Raw genomic sequence first — 20048 nt, 5'->3', positions numbered from 1 at the left:
AACATGTGTACATGTAGTTGCAGCTAGATAATGCCAGAGAACATTAACTATCTTCTCCTTCTCTCATCCTTATGTAGCTATTAACATTTTGTGTTAGTTTGGTACATTATTCTTAAAACTTCTGAGCCAGTATGGTATAATTATTAACTGAAATCTGTAGTTTTCATAAAGGTTCAGTTTTTGTGTAGTGCAGTTCTATGGGCTTTGACCAATACATATTTTCAACTATCCACCATTACAGTATATAGAACAATTTCATTGCCCTAAAAATCCCGTCCTCCACTTCTTCCTTGCTCTTAAATTCTGAAACCCCTAGCAACCATTTATTTATTTGCTATCTATATAGTTTTGTCTTTTCCAGAATGTAATAGAGTTGCAATGATACAGCCTTTTCTGACTCACTTCTTTTATCTAACAAATACTTTTGAGGTTCCTCCATGTCTTTTCATGGCTTGATAACTCATTTCCCTTTATCACTGAATAATATTCCATTTTATGGATGTACCATGGTTTATTTATTCGCCTGTTGGAGACAACTTGCATGCTTCTAGTTTTTGGTAATGATAAATAAAGCTGCTATAAACATTCATGTACAAGTTTTTGTGTGGACGTAAGCTTTCAGCTCATTTGGGTAAATACCCAGGAAACATGCGTCCTGGATTATATGGTAAGAATATCTCTTGTTTTGTAAGAAACTGCCAAATTGTCTTCCAAAGTGGCTATATCATTTTGCATTTCCACCAGCAATAAATAGCAATAAATAAGAGTTCATATTGCACCTTATTTGCATTTGGTATTTTACATTTTAGCTATTCTTATAAACGTATAATAGGAACTTATGTGGTTGCTCCTAGTGTTTTAATTTGTAATTCCCTAATATGCTTACTAAACCTATGCTTATTTGTCATTTGTACATGTTCTTTTGTAAGGTGTCTGTTCAGACCTCTTATCCCCCCCCACTTTTTTAATTGGGTAGTTTGTTTTCTCATTCTTAAGATTTAAGATTTCTTTGTATATTTTTGGCTACAAGGTGTTTATCAGATATGTGTTTTGTAAATATTTTCTCAGTCTGTGGCTCATATTTCCATTCTCTTAACAGTTTATTTTGCAAAGCAGAAGTTTTAAATTTTAATGAAGTCTAGTTTGTTCATTTTTCTCTTTCATAGATTGTGCTGCTCATGTTGTATCTAAAAATTCATCACCAAACTCAAGGTCACGTCAATACTTTTCTTTTTTTTAATTTATTATTATTATACTTTAAGTTCTAGGGTACATGTGCACAACGTGCAGTTTTGTTACATATGTATACATGTTCCATGTTGGTGTGCTGCACCCATTAACTCGTCATTTACATTAGGTATATCTGCTAAAGCTATCCCCCCCCCCCCCCCCCCCATAACAGGACATGGTGTGTGATGTTCCCCTTCCTGTGTCCAATTGATCTCATTGTTCAATTCCCACCTACGAGTGAGAATATGCGGTATTTGGGTTTCTGTTCTTGCGATAGTTTGCTGAGAATGATGGTTTCCAACTGTATCCATGTCCCTACAAAGGACACAAACTCATCCTTTTTTATGGCTGCATAGTATTCCATGGTGTATATGTTCCACATTTTCTTCATCCAGTCTGTCACTGATGGACATTTAGGTTGATTCCAAGTCTTTGCATTGTGAATAGTGATGCAATAAACATACATGTGCATGTGTCTTTATAGCAGCATGACTTATAATCCTTTGGGTATATCCCCAGTAATGGGATGGCTGGGTCAAATGATATTTCTAGTTCTAGATCATTGAGGAATTGATATTTCTAGTTCTAGATCCTTGAGGAATTGCCACACTGTTTTCCACAATGGTTGAACTAGTTTACAGTCCCACCAACAGTGTAAAAGTGTTCCTATTTCTCCACATCCTCTCCAGCACTTGTTTTTTCCTGATTTTTTGATGATTGCCATTCTAACTGGTGTGAGATGGTATCTCATTGTGGTTTTGATTTGCATTTCTCTGATGACGAGTGATGATGAGCATTTTTTCATGTGTCTGTTGGCTGTATGAATGTCTTCTTTTGAGAAGTGTCTGTTCATATCCTTTGCCCACTTTTTGATGGGGTTATTTGTTTTTTTTCTTGTAAATTTGATTGAGTTCTTTATAGGTTCTGGATATTAGCCCTTTGTCAGATGAGTAGATTGCACAAATATTCTCCCATTCTGTAGGTTGCCTGTTCACTCTGATGGTAGTTTCTTTCACTGTGCAGAAGCTCTTTAGTTTAATTAGATCCCCTTTGTCAATTTTGGCTTTTGTTGCCATTGCTTTTGGTGTTTTAGACATGAAGTCCTTGCCCATGCCTATGTCCTGAATGGTATTACCTAGGTTTTCTTCTAAGGTTTTTATGGTTTTAGGTCTAATATTTAAGTCTCTAATCCATCTTGAATTAATTTTCATACAAGGAGTAAGGAAAGGATCCAGTTTCAGCTTTCTACTTATGGCTAGCCAATTTTCCCAGCACCATTTGTTAAATAGGGAATCCTTTCCCCATTTCTTGTTTTCATCAGGTTTGTCAAACTTTTCTTTGTTATGTTCTTAGTTTTGCTCTTTCTTTAGATCTATGTTTCATTTAGAGTTAATTTATTTAAAAAGTGTAAGATCTATGATTTATATATTTATTTTTGCATGTAGATGTCCAGTTGTTTTAGCACCATTTGCTGGAAAGACTACCTTTTTTTGTTGAATTGCCTTTGCTCTTTTGTCAAACATGGGTTGACTATATTTGTTTGTGCCTGTTTCTGGGCTATATATTCTGTTTCATTCACCTGTTTGTCAGTTCTTTTACCAAAACAATAATGTCTTGATTGCTGTAGCTTTACAATAAGTCTTAAAGTTGGGTAGTGCCAGTCCTTGACTTTGCTTTTCTTCAGTGTTTCATAGGCTATTTTGAGTCTTTAGCCTTTCCATATAGTTTAGAATCATTTTCTCAATATCCACAAAATAATTTGCTAGAATTTTTATTAGGACTGTGTTGAATTTGTTGAGAAGAATTGACGTCTTATCCATGTCATCATTGAGAATAATTGACATCTTATCATCTCCTATCCATGAACATGGATTATCTCTCTAGTTATTTAGATCTTTGATTTCTTCTGTCAGAATTTTATAGTTTTCTTCATATATATCCTGTGCATATTTTGTTAGATTTATACTTAAGAATTTTAGTTTTTTTGGGTGCTAAGGTAAATGCTGTTGCATCTACAATTTCAAATTCCAATTGATCATTGCTGGTATACAGATTTATTTATTCCTGTCAGAAAAAAAGAACCCTCCACACAAGCTTAAATTGCCTTAGTGTAAATAACACCTCACCAGAGACTGAAGGTTAATTCTTATCCAAAGTCTGATTCCTTCAGTCCCATCAGGAGTTTATTTATCCTATGCTTAAATATTGTCTATGATGAACCCTTCACTCTTTCTCAAGATAATGCATTGTCTCTACGACAACGTTGTTGTTAGATGATTTTTTCTTATATCTGATTTCTTGAGGATAAGAGATAGCTTCATTATAACACAACAAAGACAGATGTGTTCCAAGTAAACCACTTAGTCTGCATCCTTTTATTTCCTTTGGATAAGTCAAGGCTTTCCTAGCACTGGTGAAGCAGGGGAGGCTGGTGTTCTGTGGGGTCCTGTGTGCTGAGTTATCATACGCTAGGCTACTAACTGCGAGCCAAACACCTGACTTTAGGTCTGAATTTGTAGTCATTAGCTAAGTAACTTTGGGCAAGTTTTCAATTTCTTGATGTTTAGAAATGAGAAAATTAATACTATCACAGGGCTGTTGTAAGAAAGAAGCAACATAGTGACCATGAAAACAGTTTTAAACCCAACTGTCCAGTGGAAGCATAATTTTAACTCATTTTCCTCTACTTCACAGTCACCACTCAGAACCGTAAATTATCAGATGTACACAGTAAGAAGGGTAGAGAGGGAAGGGCAGAAAATGAAGTAGAGTTGACATGCTCACAGTGAACCCAGAAGACAATATTCCTCAACTTTGAGTGTCTTAGCTGAAGAAAACTTAAACATTACCTAATTTAACCACTTTGTTTCATAGATGAGAAAACTGAGCCCTGACGAGTGAAACAAATTGCCTAAATTCAAGAGCCAGGCTATTTAATTGCTGTACTAAGAAAAGATCCAATCTGACTCTAAGACCAGTGCTTTTTCTCCTTGCTCACATGACAAAAGAAATGCCTGAATGTTCCATTCCAGACTGCGCCTCTTACCATACCTTCATGTCTCATCCTTGATCATGGAACACATGGCTTTCCCACCAAAGCTCTTATCGTAAGAAATTGGGAAATTGTTTACATGATAAGTATCCCTTCCCCACAAAAACCAACCAGCTGCTCATCTTTGAGAGAGAGGCATTCTTTTGGGCTCAAGCAAGCCACGAGGAGCAAAGGCCCTCACCTTGTACATTAATTTCTACTGATCAAAAGAAGAAAATTTTACTTAGGTGGACAAAGCAGGATTTCTTAGTTCTGATTGTGGGATAAGAGATACAAATGCTTTATGTCAATTAGAATTCAAATGTTCTCCTGAAAATAAAAAAATCAAAGAATTTTCTGGAAGGGAAGGGCTAGGTTCCACGTGTAGTAAACTTTATTTCTCATAGCCTGGTGTTGTAGACTCCTGCATTTCACAAGCATCTACCTCCAAGAGTTGTGCAACCCTGGGCTTGATGCCTGTGATTTTACCATCTCTGTGATAGTGGTGATAATGATATGTACCTGTAGATTAATTGAGAAGGCACCTACAAAGCCCACAGCACAGTGCCTTGTAGAATATGAGGCATGGTGCCATAGTGGATCCTGAAATGAGGATTTGTGAGCTCACAGGCCTTAGGCTCTGGAGTCAGACACATAGGGAATTATGGGCAAGTGTAGCAGACACTGTTGGTTACCTTCCTAGAGACATCAGTTCTCCCCACTTCCTTCTTCCTCAACCGTGTTCTGATACCTGCTCTCTCCTCGCCATGTGCTGCTTTAGGAGGCATTGTACACTTTTTCCAGGCCCTAGGGTGGGTCTGAATTGGTCTAAACTGATCTTGGTGGTTCCCATTCTCCTGGGCAGTGATTAGCTTAGGTTTGGGCATGTGATGCAGTTCTGGCCAGTAAGAGCTAAGAAGTTGGCTTGGGGACTTTCAGGAAAGGGTTTCTAGCTCTTAAAATAAGACATTGCTATGGGTGGAATTTTGTCCTTCCCCAAAATATGTTCAATCCTAACCCCTGGTACCTGCGAATATGATCTTATTTGAAAATAGGGCCTTTACAGATGTAGTTGAGTTAAGGTAAGGTTATTCCAGAGTAAAGTGTGGCCTAAATCCATTATGATTGGTATCCTTATAATCAGAGAAGAGACAGAAGGACATATACGTAGAGATAAAGCAACTGGAAAGTGATTGGAGTGTTGCATTTATAATGCAAGAAATATCAAGGATTGCTAGTGATCTCCAGAGGCTAAGAAGAGGCAAGTAATCTCCTTCTCTAGAGGCATCAGAGGGAGCCTGGCCCTGATGACACCTTGATTTTAGCCTCCCAGCTTCCAGAACCATGAGAAAGTAAATTTTTGTTGTTTTAGGTCATCCAGTTTGTCCAGTTTATGGTACTTTGTTATGGCAGCCCTAGGAAACTAATACAGGCACAAAGAAAATATGTGCCCTTGGTCTCTCCCTTTGGATTTTTTATGTCTGGATGAAGCTCTTGAAACTTCCATAGCCGGATTATAGCTCTGCAGACCAAACTTGAAGATTATGGTGACTCTCTGGGGCTGGCAGGATGAAAGGTTGAAAATAACCCAGGTGTGAAGTCACTGAATTCACAAATCCTGAAGCTGCCTCCCTCTGTTCTTCCTGTTGTGTCCGATAATGCATCTCTCTCGTTCAAGCCATGCTGAGTTGATTTTTCTGTTACTTGCAGACAAAATAATTCTAACTGATTTAGAAAGTTATTCTCTCTCTGTCCCTCATTTCCTCATCTGTAACATAACAATGCTATAGTACCTAGTCCATAGGATTTTTGTGACAAATAAATAAAATAGAGAATCATCCAGGTATTTTTCTCTTTATCTAATTTTTGCTACAGTGCATGAAAAATTCAATACCTGCCAGCTACTATTACTATTCTGTTCCTTCAGATTTAAAATGTAGTGAATATTCAGTAAATACTTACTTTTGAAGGAATGAATGAATGAGGTCACTGTAATGCAAAAGGGAATATAGAGATGCTAATAAGGACAAAACAAATTGCAATGAGAGATGGAAAGATTTATCCTGGACCCTGCCTCCAAATCAAGCCCTGGGGGCTACATATGGCCTGGGTTAGGTTGATGAGGACTCACTCCTGGCAAGTCTGGAATTTTTATGTAGAGAGCTTTGAATTTAAAAATACCTATTGGGGTTTGCAAATAATCTAGGTTGTGGGATAGGCGGGAAGAAATGAGGCTCAGAAACTGCCTTCCAAAGTCCCCCAGGGTGCGGCCTCAGCCTGGGTGCATAAGGATTAAGGAAAAAGAAGTCAGGAGCTTTGTTACATCTCTGAGTTAAGCAAAAGGGCTTTCATTTTGCCTGAGGGAGAGCAACTGACTGTTTCTCCCAAAGACCTTGTTTGAAATTAAGGTCTTGGAACACTGGATTCAATTAACTACCAGTTTAAGAACCTTGGGGAATCTAACTTGCCATGTGCTTCATTTTCCCTTACAAATCACCTCCTGTTTCCTTGCCTTCATATTTCTCCCACCTACAGAGAATTCTGTACTCAGGACTGGGTCAAGACCAGCTTTTCCTGAATTAAAAGTGAGGAATACTGGGCAGGCTTTGCCTTCAGCATCAGTTTTACTGTCAGCTTGGCCTACAGTCAAGTTCTTGATACACACACACACACACACACACACACAAAACACAAAACACACCCCTCCAATCTGGGACTATGCAGAATCAGAGATGGATTAGACAAAATTTTTGTCCTAAGGAACTCACAGTCTAGTGGGAGGAGAGAGACAGATAAATTGATAAATGCCTCATTATTAGTAGATGCTGTAAAATAATCATAGTACTTGTTAAATCAAGTTTAGCCTGAAGCTTCCTTCTCACATATTTTAATTTTGGCCCAAGGTTTTCTCTGTACATGGTGAACTATAGCAAGAGGAGGTGTAAACAGATGGTAGCCTACACTTGTGCCAATCACCGAGTTTTGGCCAATCAAATGTAGCCAGCGGTTGCAACCGTGTTCAAATAAGGCAAATGGTGAGCTGCAACCAATCCAGCTGTTTCTGTACCTTACTTCCATTTTCTGCAGTCACTTTCCTTTTTCTGTCCATAAATCTTCCACCGCATGGCTGCACTGGAGTCTCTGAGCCTACTCCTGCTCGGAAGTCTGCCTGATTGGTGAATCGTTCATTGCTCAATTAAAATCCTTTACATTGAATTCAGCTGACATTTTTCTTTTGACATATTGAAGTCCACATGAAAACTGGAGAACACTGAAGAGAGGCTTAGTTAGGAACTGGATGGTGTCAGGACAGGCTTCACAGAGAGGTGGTGCCTCATTCTGCTAAATCTTGCAGTGAGAGCAGGAGTTTGCCAGGTACAGGTCTGAATAAAAATACATGTCAGCTGGGAGTTAACTGAGGTTCTACACTGTGAGGGGCACAGAATATCCCTACAGCAAACTGGAATGAGGTTCTGGTTGGCCTAGGATTCTACCTGTGGTTCCTATTGCGCTTGGAGGAATGCACCTTGCTTTCCCTCTTATTTGATGAATATAACAAAACCCTTATTCTGAATTTAGTATATTATAGACAATTAGAAGTTTTGTTTTCTAGTCAAAACACAGTCTTCATCCTTAATAGGCTGCATGGCTTTTGACCCTTGAAACAGTATTAAGAAGTGGGAGGTAAGCACATTTGGGGTAGAAGAACAGACAGAGTTCATTAATCTGCATTGAAGAGGCAGAGACAGATCCAAGAGGGCTGCTGTAGTGGGAACGGGAGCTGAGGAAGAGTTGGGAAAAGGCCCAGCATTGCTGTGGCTCAGAAAAGGTGCCTTCAAGGAGAGACTCGTGGAATGGAGCTATTTTCTATGACATACGATGTTCCATGTGACATAAATGCCCTCCTCCATCGTCTCTGTGATGTTGAGTAGATTCTCCTTGGTCACTGATACACTTATGGGAGTGGTTTGTTTCTAAGGAGCTTAAAGAATAAAGTGACATAGTAATTGGTACATTATTTACTAACCTAAGAAAGAATATATGTACTTAACATTTAAGTGAGTAGAAAAGTATTTTCTCTTCACTGATGCCAAATAGATATTGAAATATATTTAAGAATAGCAGCTTACAGGAAGGCCAGCCACCTATTCTTTTGCCAAGTGGAGGGAATAAGATGCATGAAGGCTTAGTGGTGTGTCCCTCCCTTTGGAGACTAGCAGATGGTTTGGTGGAACTGAAGAGTGAATGTGAGTTTGAGTGGGTGGAAGGTGATGGAGGAGAGATGGGCAGGAGCTGGATCATGAAGGTGCATGAATGCCTTGTAGAAAGGTTTCTGTTTATTCCAGTGGACTCTCATAGATTGCAAAGAGCTGCTGAGGAGTCTCTATTTATCCAATAGAGTCTTAGAGATCATGGAGAACTATACCAGCAGCAGTATAATGGGATCATCTGTACTACTCAATTTTTTTCAGAGGGGAATTTGAGGGCTGAGAGTGGACATATTTCTGCCCAAAGTCATTCAGTGAAGTGTGACAGAGTTAACTTATATTGAGCTATATTCATTCCCATGTAGTTCCTCCCTATCTGTTCTCTAAGGTAAATAACAGAAAAGAGCATAAGGCATACTATAGTGAAGGTGTGGCCTGGGGAGCTAAAAGATAGGCTGATGTGGGTTTGAGTCCCAACCCATCACTTGTTGTTAGCTGTGAAACCTCAAGTGAGTTTTCAGTCTTTCTGAGAACCCTGAATAATAGAGATTTTTAGACGAAAAATGAGAATGGTAATGCACATAATACTGTGGAGATTTCGTGAGAATTAGAGAACATCACAAATGTAATTATTTATTGCAATGCCTAGTACATAATTCATATGGATTTCAGTCTACCTATTTGTTTGAATTCTTTTCTTTGGAGTCACAGTGTCTTTCTTTGTATATGAACATATCTGAAACACCTGAACACAACTTTTGCCATCTCCATTCCCACTTCTAACTCTTCTCTTACACAGCCTGAGCATCAATTACTGGACCATATAACTGGGTGTGCACCCTCTTATTGAAAGTCCCTTCTCTCCCTTAAAGTGGGAGCACAGATTGAATAACATAGCACCTACTGGCGACTGACCTATGCTGAGTTAACTCAAAGGCTAGTTCTCTCATGTGTGGTGATACATAAAACACAAATCCACTGAGCAGTGTCTTCCCTCGCCCACACAGAGGCTCCAGGAGGGTCAAATAGGTCTCAGAGTGTTGTCCCATGGGCACAAAGGAAGAATACAGTGTACTGTATTCACCCATTGTGAATACAGCACTATTATTCTTCTCTGCTCTGGAAATGAACCCAATGGGCGCTTCTTTGTCAGACACTATAGGCAAATCTTCCCTGAAAGAAGAGCCCTTTCTCAAGTTTCTTGTCCAGACTTACAGAGCTGTTGTTATCTTAACAGTTTCTCAAGATAAATAGAAGGATGTAGACTACAGAAAGACCATGTTGCTTGAATCTATTAGCCCATATTTAAGATGGTGAATTTTAAATGGGCTTTTTAGAGTAATGCTTTGTCACTCATTGTGATGAAGCAAATACCCTCAACAAGTGTCAGCACCTGCTTGGAGGATATATTTTTAGCAGAGTAAATGTTACCTGTCAGGAAAAATTAGCATCACATACACACTTGTCTCAACTTCCTGGTCCGGCATTTTCCCCACTATCACTCTTTATATACGTTAATACTCCAATCAAACTAAACTAGTTGCTCTCTTTTACAACTTCTGCTTTCTTTCATTTGTGGGTTACTGGTACAGTTTTCTTAGCTTAGAATACCTTCTTGCCCAACAATGTTTGTTCAATTCTATCTGTCTATCATGAATCATCTCAAATCCTACCATTTCCAAGGAGTTTCTCTCTTTCTCAACAAAGGAGAAATAATTTCTTCTTTCTCCAAATGTCCCTGATACTTTTTCCTGAACCTCTCTTAAGGCACTTACATGCCTCAGCCCTCCTAAAGTGTAAGCTCCTTGAGGCCTGGACTTACATCTTAACATCTGGGTGTTTTGCATCTTTGAGAGGCAATATAGCAGGAGGTCAAAGATATGGGGTCTGGGGTCAGGCTCCTGGATACACTCTGGGCTGTACTACTAACCAACTGTGTGATCTTAGACAATTCCTGGCATAGCATCATCACTCAACAATGTAAGCATTAACTATTTATATTCTTCATAACACACAGGAAACTACATGGTATATCCATTCTGTGCTCAGTAAATGTTTATTGATTGAATAAATAAAAAGGCAAATGAAAAGTAGTTCCTCCTTGAGTGTGTGTTGAATGAATGGATGAATGAATAATTTAATGGATTTGGAATAACATTTCTCAAGCACACTTCTTTTCACAGAACCAAAAGAAACTGTTCTCTCTTAAACTCACTGTCCCATTAAATACTCCTCCCTTAGAACCATCTACCAACAAGATGATATGGCTCGTACAGTATTCTATTTTTGTTTGTTTTAAGAGTGATTATGCTAAAGGGCTGCTTCGAACTTTTGCAGATTGAAGAAAGAGGATTACTTTGCTTGCCTGTGATTGGTTTCTGTAGAAGAACAGGGTTGGTTTCTGTAGAAGAGCAGAACGGAAGCATCTTCACCACTCTATACCAATGGCATTTCTGAGTGGACAAGCTGAAATTCAGTAATGTCTCCAAGCATCGTGGTTCTTCTCTCAAAATGAACTTTGAGGCTGCTAACCCTGCATGACGTAGCCTACAGGACACTCCACTCCCTCCCTGTTCTCATCAAACAAGAGAAGTTGCACAAGCTGGAGGGGCAGCTGGATCACAGTTTATGCTGCCCCCAGGATACATCTTTCATCCTAATGGTGCTTATTCAGCTGTGGGGATGCATTGGTATCTAGCTGATTTTTGAAAAAGTGCAAAAATCCATTTAAAAACACAACCAAATCCTCCTTTTGAGATAGGGGCCTTGTGTGGGGGTGGGGAGGAAAAGGATGAGAAAAATTTCCATCTTATTTTCTGATATTCTTTGCTTTGTGGATGAATACTTACAGAGATGCCTGCAGGCAGTTTTCCAGAGCCCGTTTCTGATCAAAGTCAATAAAGCTCTTTCTCTATGTAGGAAGGAAGCTCTCCTTTAGACTACTTTCTTACTTTGTGCTTTCTTATGTAGATAAGTCATCTAAAATCACACAACCACAGGTCCTTATCTGTCAGGGCCTGGTAGCTAGCACTAGTGACATTTTTTTTAATCCAATAAACATGAATTAAGTTATTTCGATGGTGCCAGGCACTGAGACAGCTATAAATTAGGGATAGAGGGATTCAGAGGAAAAACAAACAGCTGCCCTTTCTATTTGTGTGTGTGTGTTCCTACTATGTGCCAGGTACAGTAACTTTTGTGTAATAGTAATGAGAAAAAGCAATTTAAAAATTATTTCCATTTTATAGAAATGTAGAAGTGGAAACTCTGGGAAGTGAAATAATTTGCCTAAGATCATTCAGGAAGGTATTCAGTGTGTGAGCTGAGCTTTCTGATATTGGCCACTAGAGAGGAGTGGAATAAAGAAGAAAGGGCACCTTGGGAAGAATTATTGGTATAACAAAAGCAGGGGGTGGTGATGGGGAGATGGGAGGGCCAGATCAGGTTCTGCAAAGAGTTTTGTGCATTGTCATTTGAACCGTAATGAGAGAGAAGGTTGGATTGGGAGGAAAACTTGATAACATGAAGTAAGGTTTGGAATAGCAAGCTCTGCCAGTTGAAATTCATTCTTAAACACCTGGATTTATTCCTCTCAACAACTGTAATATAGATTAATTATAGGTAAGACTAAGTTAATAAAGATAATCTGTGAAATAATCCATCAGTGATTTTTATTGTGTTTCTCCATTATAAAACCAGTGCATACCCATTATAAACATTTTTGGAGTGTCAAAAAAAAAAAAATAGAAAGAAAAAAATTTCTCAGTGTAGCTACTATGCATCATTTGGTCCCTTTCTTTTTAGTCTTTTTTTTCTTCCCTTCTAAACGCTTGGGTTGTTTGGTTTACATAATTATCATTATATTGTAAATAAAACTTAGTACCACTTTTCACTTACTATTGTAACATATAATTTTATTTTACATGCTATAAGGTCTCTAAAACTTACATTTCATGATTGTAATCCACTCATTGAATATACCACACTTAATATAAACAAGACTTTAGAGTTGGATATTTAGTTGTTTTGTACTTTTCACACCTGATCAATAACACTTTGATGAAAATGTGCTTCAAGATTTTCTAAAAATTCAAATAATTTCTATAAGATGATTTTCCGGGAGTGCTGCTACCAAATGAAAGGTCACATGTACTTTTCAGCTCTTCTGTCATAAAACCAACTTAAGTCTTTTGTTTTTGTTTTTGTTTTAGAGTACCAACAATTTGTCTGGTTATGTGCTAGGCTGACTCAAGAATCTCCATTCTAGTGAGATCGCTAAAAACAATATGAAATATCATACAATGTTGGTGATGAGGAATATTACGAACCTGTGTCCCATGTCATGATGAATCAGACTTTCTGCATCACATATCATGATGAGTCATGACTTTCAGAGCTGGAAGGACCCTCAGAAAAGAATCCGGTCTTGGCCCAAAGCTGCAGTGGGCAAAGTATTTTAGAGCAGGCAGCAAAGGCCAGTACAAAGCATGTATTGAGTAAATGGCAGAGCAGTTTTCAGATCTCTAAAATCATCACCTCTGGGTCATTTCTAGCATAAAAGTTCTATGGTACCAAGACCAGCCCTCTGGCTCTATCTGCTTAAAGCTGGAATTCTTAGCATTTGATACAGCCCCATTTACAGAAGCATAGCATACTCCCTCAAATAAGTCAATCAATTAAGAGACAGTGTTCCATCAGAATTTCCAATGGGAAGAGTTTGGTTTGCACTATGTTTGATAGGTTTGTTTTCCCAAATATCCCACTCATAGTGTACCCAAAAATTTATCTACCTGCTCAACAAATATTTCTCCCTCTTCATACTTTCCAAGCCTTTCTTGAGGAGATCACAGCCTCCCTCTATTCAGTTCTTAGTAATCCAATCATAGTATCCCAATTATGACCAATAAGATATGAGGGGAAACCTGCTGGGAAGCTTTTGGGAAAACTTTTGTTCGTAAAAAGTTGTCACATGGAAAAGATATCTTCTTTTTTTAAAATTTTTTTTTTATTATTATTATACTTTAAGTTCTAGGGTACATGTGCATAACGTGCAGGTTTGTTACATATGTATACTTGTGCCATGTTGCTGTGCTGCACCCATCAACTCGTCAGCACCCATCAACTCGTCATTTACATCAGGTATAACTCCCAATGCAATCCCTCCCCCCTCCCCCCTCCCCATGATAGGCCCCGGTGTGTGATGTTCCCCTTCCCGAGTCCAAGTGATCTCATTGTTCAATTCCCACCTATGAGTGAGAACATGCGGTGTTTGGGTTTCTGTTCTTGTGATAGTTTGCTAAGAATGATGGTTTCCAGCTGCATCCATGTCCCTACAAAGGACACAAACTCATCCTTTTTTATGGCTGCATAGTATTCCATGGTGTATATGTGCCACATTTTCTTAATCCAGTCTGTCACTGTTGGACATTTGGGTCTTTTGCTGAACATTTTTGTGTCTGTACATGGTGCCTGGAACTGCAGCAGCAACCTTGTGATCTAGAAGATAGTTAGGAAAATCTTTTGGGGATTTCGTAGTAGAATCATGGGGAAAAAAACTGAGTTTCAAATGATGTCTTTGAGTTGATAAATTACATCTGAAGCCTCCCTGCACTTCTTGTTACGTGACAGAATTATTTCTCATTGTTTACATGAGTTGATATTAAGCTTTCTATTATTTAAAGCTCAAAGCATCTTTACTGCTATAATATATATGAATGAAATCCTCAGTCATGGGGCCAGCTCATCTAGATTGCCAGGGTACTGCATTAACAATTTCTACTTTGGACAGGTGTGTGTTAAAAAATGCTCAGCTTTGTTCTCATCACCTCAAGGAAATATTTCTCATCCTCTGCCTAACCTTCTGTCTTCTCACTAACCTTTGAGTTCTTTGAGGACAGCAACTGTTTTAGTCATCTCAGTAGCTCCACTCTTAGAATTCAAAATGGAAAGCAAAATAAATAAGTTATTCACCAGATTGCTGTGACTCTTATTTTTCATTAAGGTATTAAGTGGCGTGTTTGTGTGTGTGTATGTGTGTGTGGACATGCACATATGTGTTCATATCATTTTTGTTAGAATTTGGTACCTTTACCCACTCATATGCCTGCTGTATTTTCTTTTCCTATCTCATTCACATGAGATAACGTCTCTCACAAATGTAAACCAAACCTAGTTTACGTGAAACTTCTATACCCCCAAGGAAGACTTAAAACTGCTTGAAGTATCTTGTCTTGCGGGAAGGACAATTTGAAGAGTGTGTGGGTCATTGAAAGCAGGATAGGGATGCCTGTTCATTCTGCTGAAAGACGTCTCGTTATGCTACTGGCCACAAGGTGTCCATCTCTCAGTAAGAAGAATGCATAGCTTCTGAAGAGTGTGTCTGCCGCCACCCCCAGCTCAAGGGACTTTGAAAAGTTGTTTAAGGATTGTGTAGGTGGCTTGAGGCTCTATCCAAAGGAATAGGAATGTGTGATCTATAATAGTTATTCAATGACTAAGCTACCAGCATCACAAGGCCTGCAGATGACTAATAATTATTCTCATTCTACAGGGTATGGTTTGCAAAACAAAGTAAGCCAGGCCTCTGCTCTTTTGTCCTGTGAGTCATTCCTGTAAAATGAGTACCCTGGGCTCCAGTGGTAAGGCTCAGAGAGCACTAGGAATACTAGCTGGTATTTTTCACTTTTCTCCCTGCCTTTTCTATCCACCTATCTCCCCTGCAGTCCCAGTCCTTTTCGGGCCACACTTCCCCTTGAAAGCCTTGAGGGGAGGCTGTGCTGTGCTGGGGTTAAGAATCTGACTTTGAATTCTAACATAGAGGCTCGCATCTGGACTTCCTTATTCCCAGATGTGTGGCCTTGGGCAAAGAACTTAGCTTCTCTGAGCTCCAGTGGTTCTCATTCTTAGATGGAGATAATGAAGTAAGTTATAGAATTGTTATGGAAACTAATGGATATAAAGTGCTTAGTATACTGCCTTGGTGCAGACTAAGAGCTCAAGAAATGGTAATTATTATTAAGATTAGCTACAAGTTTTCCTCAGGCTGTCTGCAAAGAGTGAAATAGCTGTATGATTTAGGGACTTAAAAAAAAACTTCTCTAATATTTTGTTTACTCATCTTAAAAACCAATTATAATAATCTCTACCTTGCAGTTTTGTAAGCAAAGTAGAGCAGGACATGGCAAAGTGTCTGGCATAATGTAGTTCCTTTACACATACATATTTTTTCTTTTTTCTCTTCATGGTGGATGGAAGATTCCCTTGGTGTGTTCAAATTCCTAAAGTAGCTCTTTCAGGCCTTTATGGTAGAAGGTGTTAGTTCTTCAGCACTAACCCCAGAAGACTGGTTTCTAAACACTAGGTATACACTGATGCTGGGTATTTATCTGCCTTGGAAGATACAAGGGGTTTGGAGTTTCTGAAGATGGCAGAGGCCTGGGCACTGTTGACATGTACTACCCTGGATAGGGTGTGGCCAGTTGCAAACCCACAGAGGTCGGAGCCTGGGCAGTACAGTTTAGAAGTAACATAGACAAGGTGATGTCTACAGGACCCATTCCCAAATGTTCTGGGCCAGGAACTATGATGGTGTGCTTATTTAAGAGTAGAGAAGAGGAGCCACTCTCTAATGACATTCAGTGGTCTTCCTGCCATTCTTCCCACTGTGGGCTCACAGATAGACTTTACTCCATTTCGACTAGTAAATGATGTGGCATTTTTTGGATGCTAATGTGGAATAAGTTCAAATTGAGTATATCTATAAACAACAAGGAAGGTGGGGCCTAATCAGAAAGGCTTAATAAATGATAGTTGATATTATTATTATTCTCTCTCGAAGAGAGATAGGGTTTCAGGCAAAATACTTAAGAGTGAGGATTTTGGAGTCAGAAGCAAGAATATCATTGTTGGCTCCATCAGTTACTGTCTTCATTCTCTTAGGCAAGTCATTAAACCCTCTCTTTCTTCATCTATATGGTTCAGATATTAAGATTCTGTTTCACAGAGTGTGGTTGGTCATAAGAGTTAAATGATGGAATCATGTCTAGCTTGTATAATTGATTGATAGTTGTTATTGTTAACATTGCCATGGTTGTATAGTAGCTGTTGAGGGAAGCTTTGTGCTTTTTACATTACAGTTCCTGACGATCAGTGTAGAAAGATAAGAGTTCAAGACCATCAGTTCCAACCCTATTGTGCTTATTAACATTCACGCTAGAGGATTCTGGGATGCTTTACAGTGAATATGTAGGCTTAGAAAAACATCTTTTGAGAATAACCATGCATTTTCATGTTGATGGTCCTGACATGAAAAGCTCTACATGGTTGGAAATGACCAAGGACAAAGATAAGATATTTTGAAACACTTTCAAGGCAAGAGTTTTTTCTTTGGAAGTAGTGATAGAGTGAAAAAAAGAGTAAAAATTTTGGGAACATGGAAATATTGCAATTTCATCTATAATGCCCTTTGGAGATGTAAATTAACTTTATTCTTTTAGCAAAATAAATCATTTGTCATAAACTTTTTTTCCCCTTTAAAGATCTAAAGACCTGGTGTGGGATAAAGAGAGAAACCTCTGAACATTTGGAGGATGTTTTTCTTTACTGCTGTTCCTAATTTATTGAGAGCAAAAATAAATCTTCTTTAAAAACACCTGACACATTTTGTTTCAGGAGTCTTTTCACGCTGGAGTTAGTGCAGACTAATATTACACCTCTTTTTTGTTTTCTTTACAGTTCAGTTCAATTCAGTATATTTTATTTCAATTTAATTCAGTGTAACTTAATTAATTTATTGTCATGGACTATGCGTTTGTACCTAGTCTTAACCAAATGGAGAAACAAGAGAAACAAGTGGCACAACCTCATATTTCCCTGGGAATTCTGAGTGCTTATGTAAACCGAGAGAACCTCAGTTACAAGTGGGTAACACTGAGGTTCTCTTGGTTTACATAAACACCCAGAATGGCAGGGAAAACCCTACAAATGCAGGTGAGAAGAGCCCAAGTGCATAATTCTGCCATTCTCCTTACTCCACTGGATATTCTCATTTATTCTCTAATAGTTTTTCAAAGAAAGAGAAAATTGAAGATATAGAAGAAAATTGAGTGTCATGGAAAAATGTTACAATCTATTTTTAAGTGAAAGAAGTCAGATCGTAGATCTATATATATAGTATGATCCAAATTTTGTATGTGTGAAGGAGAATAGTAAGCATAACTTGTTCTATCATCTCAGATTTGACTCCAGTGCCCAAACTACACACTAAGTGCCCAAGTCTTCTCGTTTTCTGAAATGATGTGCTAAACCATCAATTAAGCACTTGCAAAGGAGATGTCACAGAGCTGGTTCTCTCAGCATCAGCTCATCACCCACCTCAATACAAAGGATGCTGAGAATTGATAGGAGATTGGATATCTGGGAAAATGAGCTGGGGAGAATTACTGGAGGCAAATAATTCCTTCTCACTAAAGTATAAGCAAAGTGTACCAGTCACCTATCACCATAATAATGCTGTGTAACAAACAATCTCATAATCTTATTGTTATTAAAATAAACATTTATTTTCATGAAGTTGCAGGCAGCCTGCAGTTTGGAAGATCTAAGCTGAGTTCCTCTTGGCAGCTCCAGTTCAGACTGTGGTTTGGTCAGGCTTGTTCCTAGATGTAGATTGGGTTTCAGTCTCTTCACTGTGTCTTGTTTTCCTGGAACCAGTGGTTGCCCAGGACATGGTGGGATAAATACAAGAATCAGCTGAAAGATGTTGTGTCTCTTAAGATCTTGGCTCAGAATTGGCACAATGTTGCTTCTTTCCGTAACTGATTGGCAAAAACAAGTCAGATGACTTGCTCTACATCAATGAGACTGGAGAAATAAACTGTACCACGTGGAGAAGATGTATTTACTAAACAACAATTTGCCAAAGAAAACTGACTGAAGAACTTAATATGTTTCTCTTGGTATTTGGGGAACATAAGCACCAGTACCTGATCTTGCGTTGAAAATGTTTATAGAGGACTATGTTGAGAAGTTATGATAGTTGCAGAATTTAGTTGGCCTAAGATTTATGTGTGTTCCTGGTATGCTAGAAGTGAACTTTATGGAAAGGAGCTAGTTATGGGCTGCACTGTAAAAGTTTTCTGAGAGGATGCTACCTGGAGAGATGAAGTGACAAAATGAGATAATGTGTAAGTGGAAAGGAAGGCAGGGGCTGAAATACTGTTGTGCATGACCAGCTACTGCAAGCACTGAAGCAGCAGGAATTGGTTCTTCTTTATCAAGAAGTGTATATAAATATAAAGAGCATCTTTATTGGATGCTCTTTATAACTGAGTATCAATTAGGGCCCAATCAGAGAAGAAGAACCATTATGAGTAGGAATTAGATCTTACACTGTTATGGGAGCTGGTGGGGATGTCATGCAGGACTGGTGGTCTGTGTCTGATGTTGAGCCTGAAGTCACTATAGGTCACCCAAGCCAGCAGCTGAGATGGGAGATGGTCAGGGAGTTGGGAGAACAAGGGAAACCCATGAGAGGTACTGAATTCCACAAAAACAAGCTGAAGCATTTGTCTGTCTCCCACTACCTCCAGACTTAATGGGAAATGGGTACTCTTCACATGGAGTTGCACATGCACCTGACCCAGGGCTTGAATAAGCTGAAGGAAGAGATCCAGGGAGTGCTAGAAGAACTGCAAGTTCAGGAGCTCCCCCAAAATAGCAACACACTCTAGAAGCTATGAGCTCAGGTCCTGCCCCACACAGCAATGCAATGTAGAAGGTGTAAGCCTCGGTGCTGTCCCATAACAGCAACACAAGCTGGCAGATCAGTGAGCTGCCACATGCATGAGCTGCCAGTGTCTGGCGGCCTACACCAAACTTGAAGGTGTTAAGCGTGGCTGCTTCTTCACTATGGTCTTTTCTATCTCGTGTACATTTTTCTTACAGCCTCTTCAACTTGGAACCTCATGGAGATGAAACTCTGGGAATTGAGTTCCTGCTTAGCTAAGCTGACATGTTACAAAGCCACCGTGCCCTTTAATCTCTTTAGAGAGTTCTAAACAACAGTTAGAAAGTGAGGGACAACGTGGACTGAGGAAGCAGGTGAGAGTGAAGAAACCTGCCTTGAAACCACGATGTCCTTCCTCCCTCAGGTTCCCAGCGTAAGGCACGTATGCACTGTGGAGTGGAGAAGCGTTTTAAGTTGGTTGAGAGAGAGTATGAACTTTGTTATATGTGAAAGTGAGTAGAGAAATGATGGAAATTGCATGAGATTTCATGCAAGTGCTGAGAAGCGTCAACCTTAAATAATGAGATTCAGAAAATATCATTAAGTAGATTTTATTCAAGTGTAAAACCTGAGGGTAGCAACCCAGGAGGAAACACGGATTCCAAAAGAATGGGTCAGTGTTCCAAAGTAGGGAAATTAAGGCTTTCACTTACATAGGCAGAGATGGAGAAATTTAACAGTTGCAATATTTTCCTTGTAAGACCAATACATATTTTACAGTGATTTCACTGGTTACAGGTTCCTACATTCCAAGGTAGATTGCTTTAACATTCCATAAGGAGGGGTAATAGAT

The sequence above is a fragment of the Papio anubis genome, chromosome 3 (genome assembly GCF_008728515.1).
Source record: "Papio anubis isolate 15944 chromosome 3, Panubis1.0, whole genome shotgun sequence".
Taxonomy (NCBI): domain Eukaryota; kingdom Metazoa; phylum Chordata; class Mammalia; order Primates; family Cercopithecidae; genus Papio; species Papio anubis.
This window is presented reverse-complemented; position numbering follows the sequence as displayed.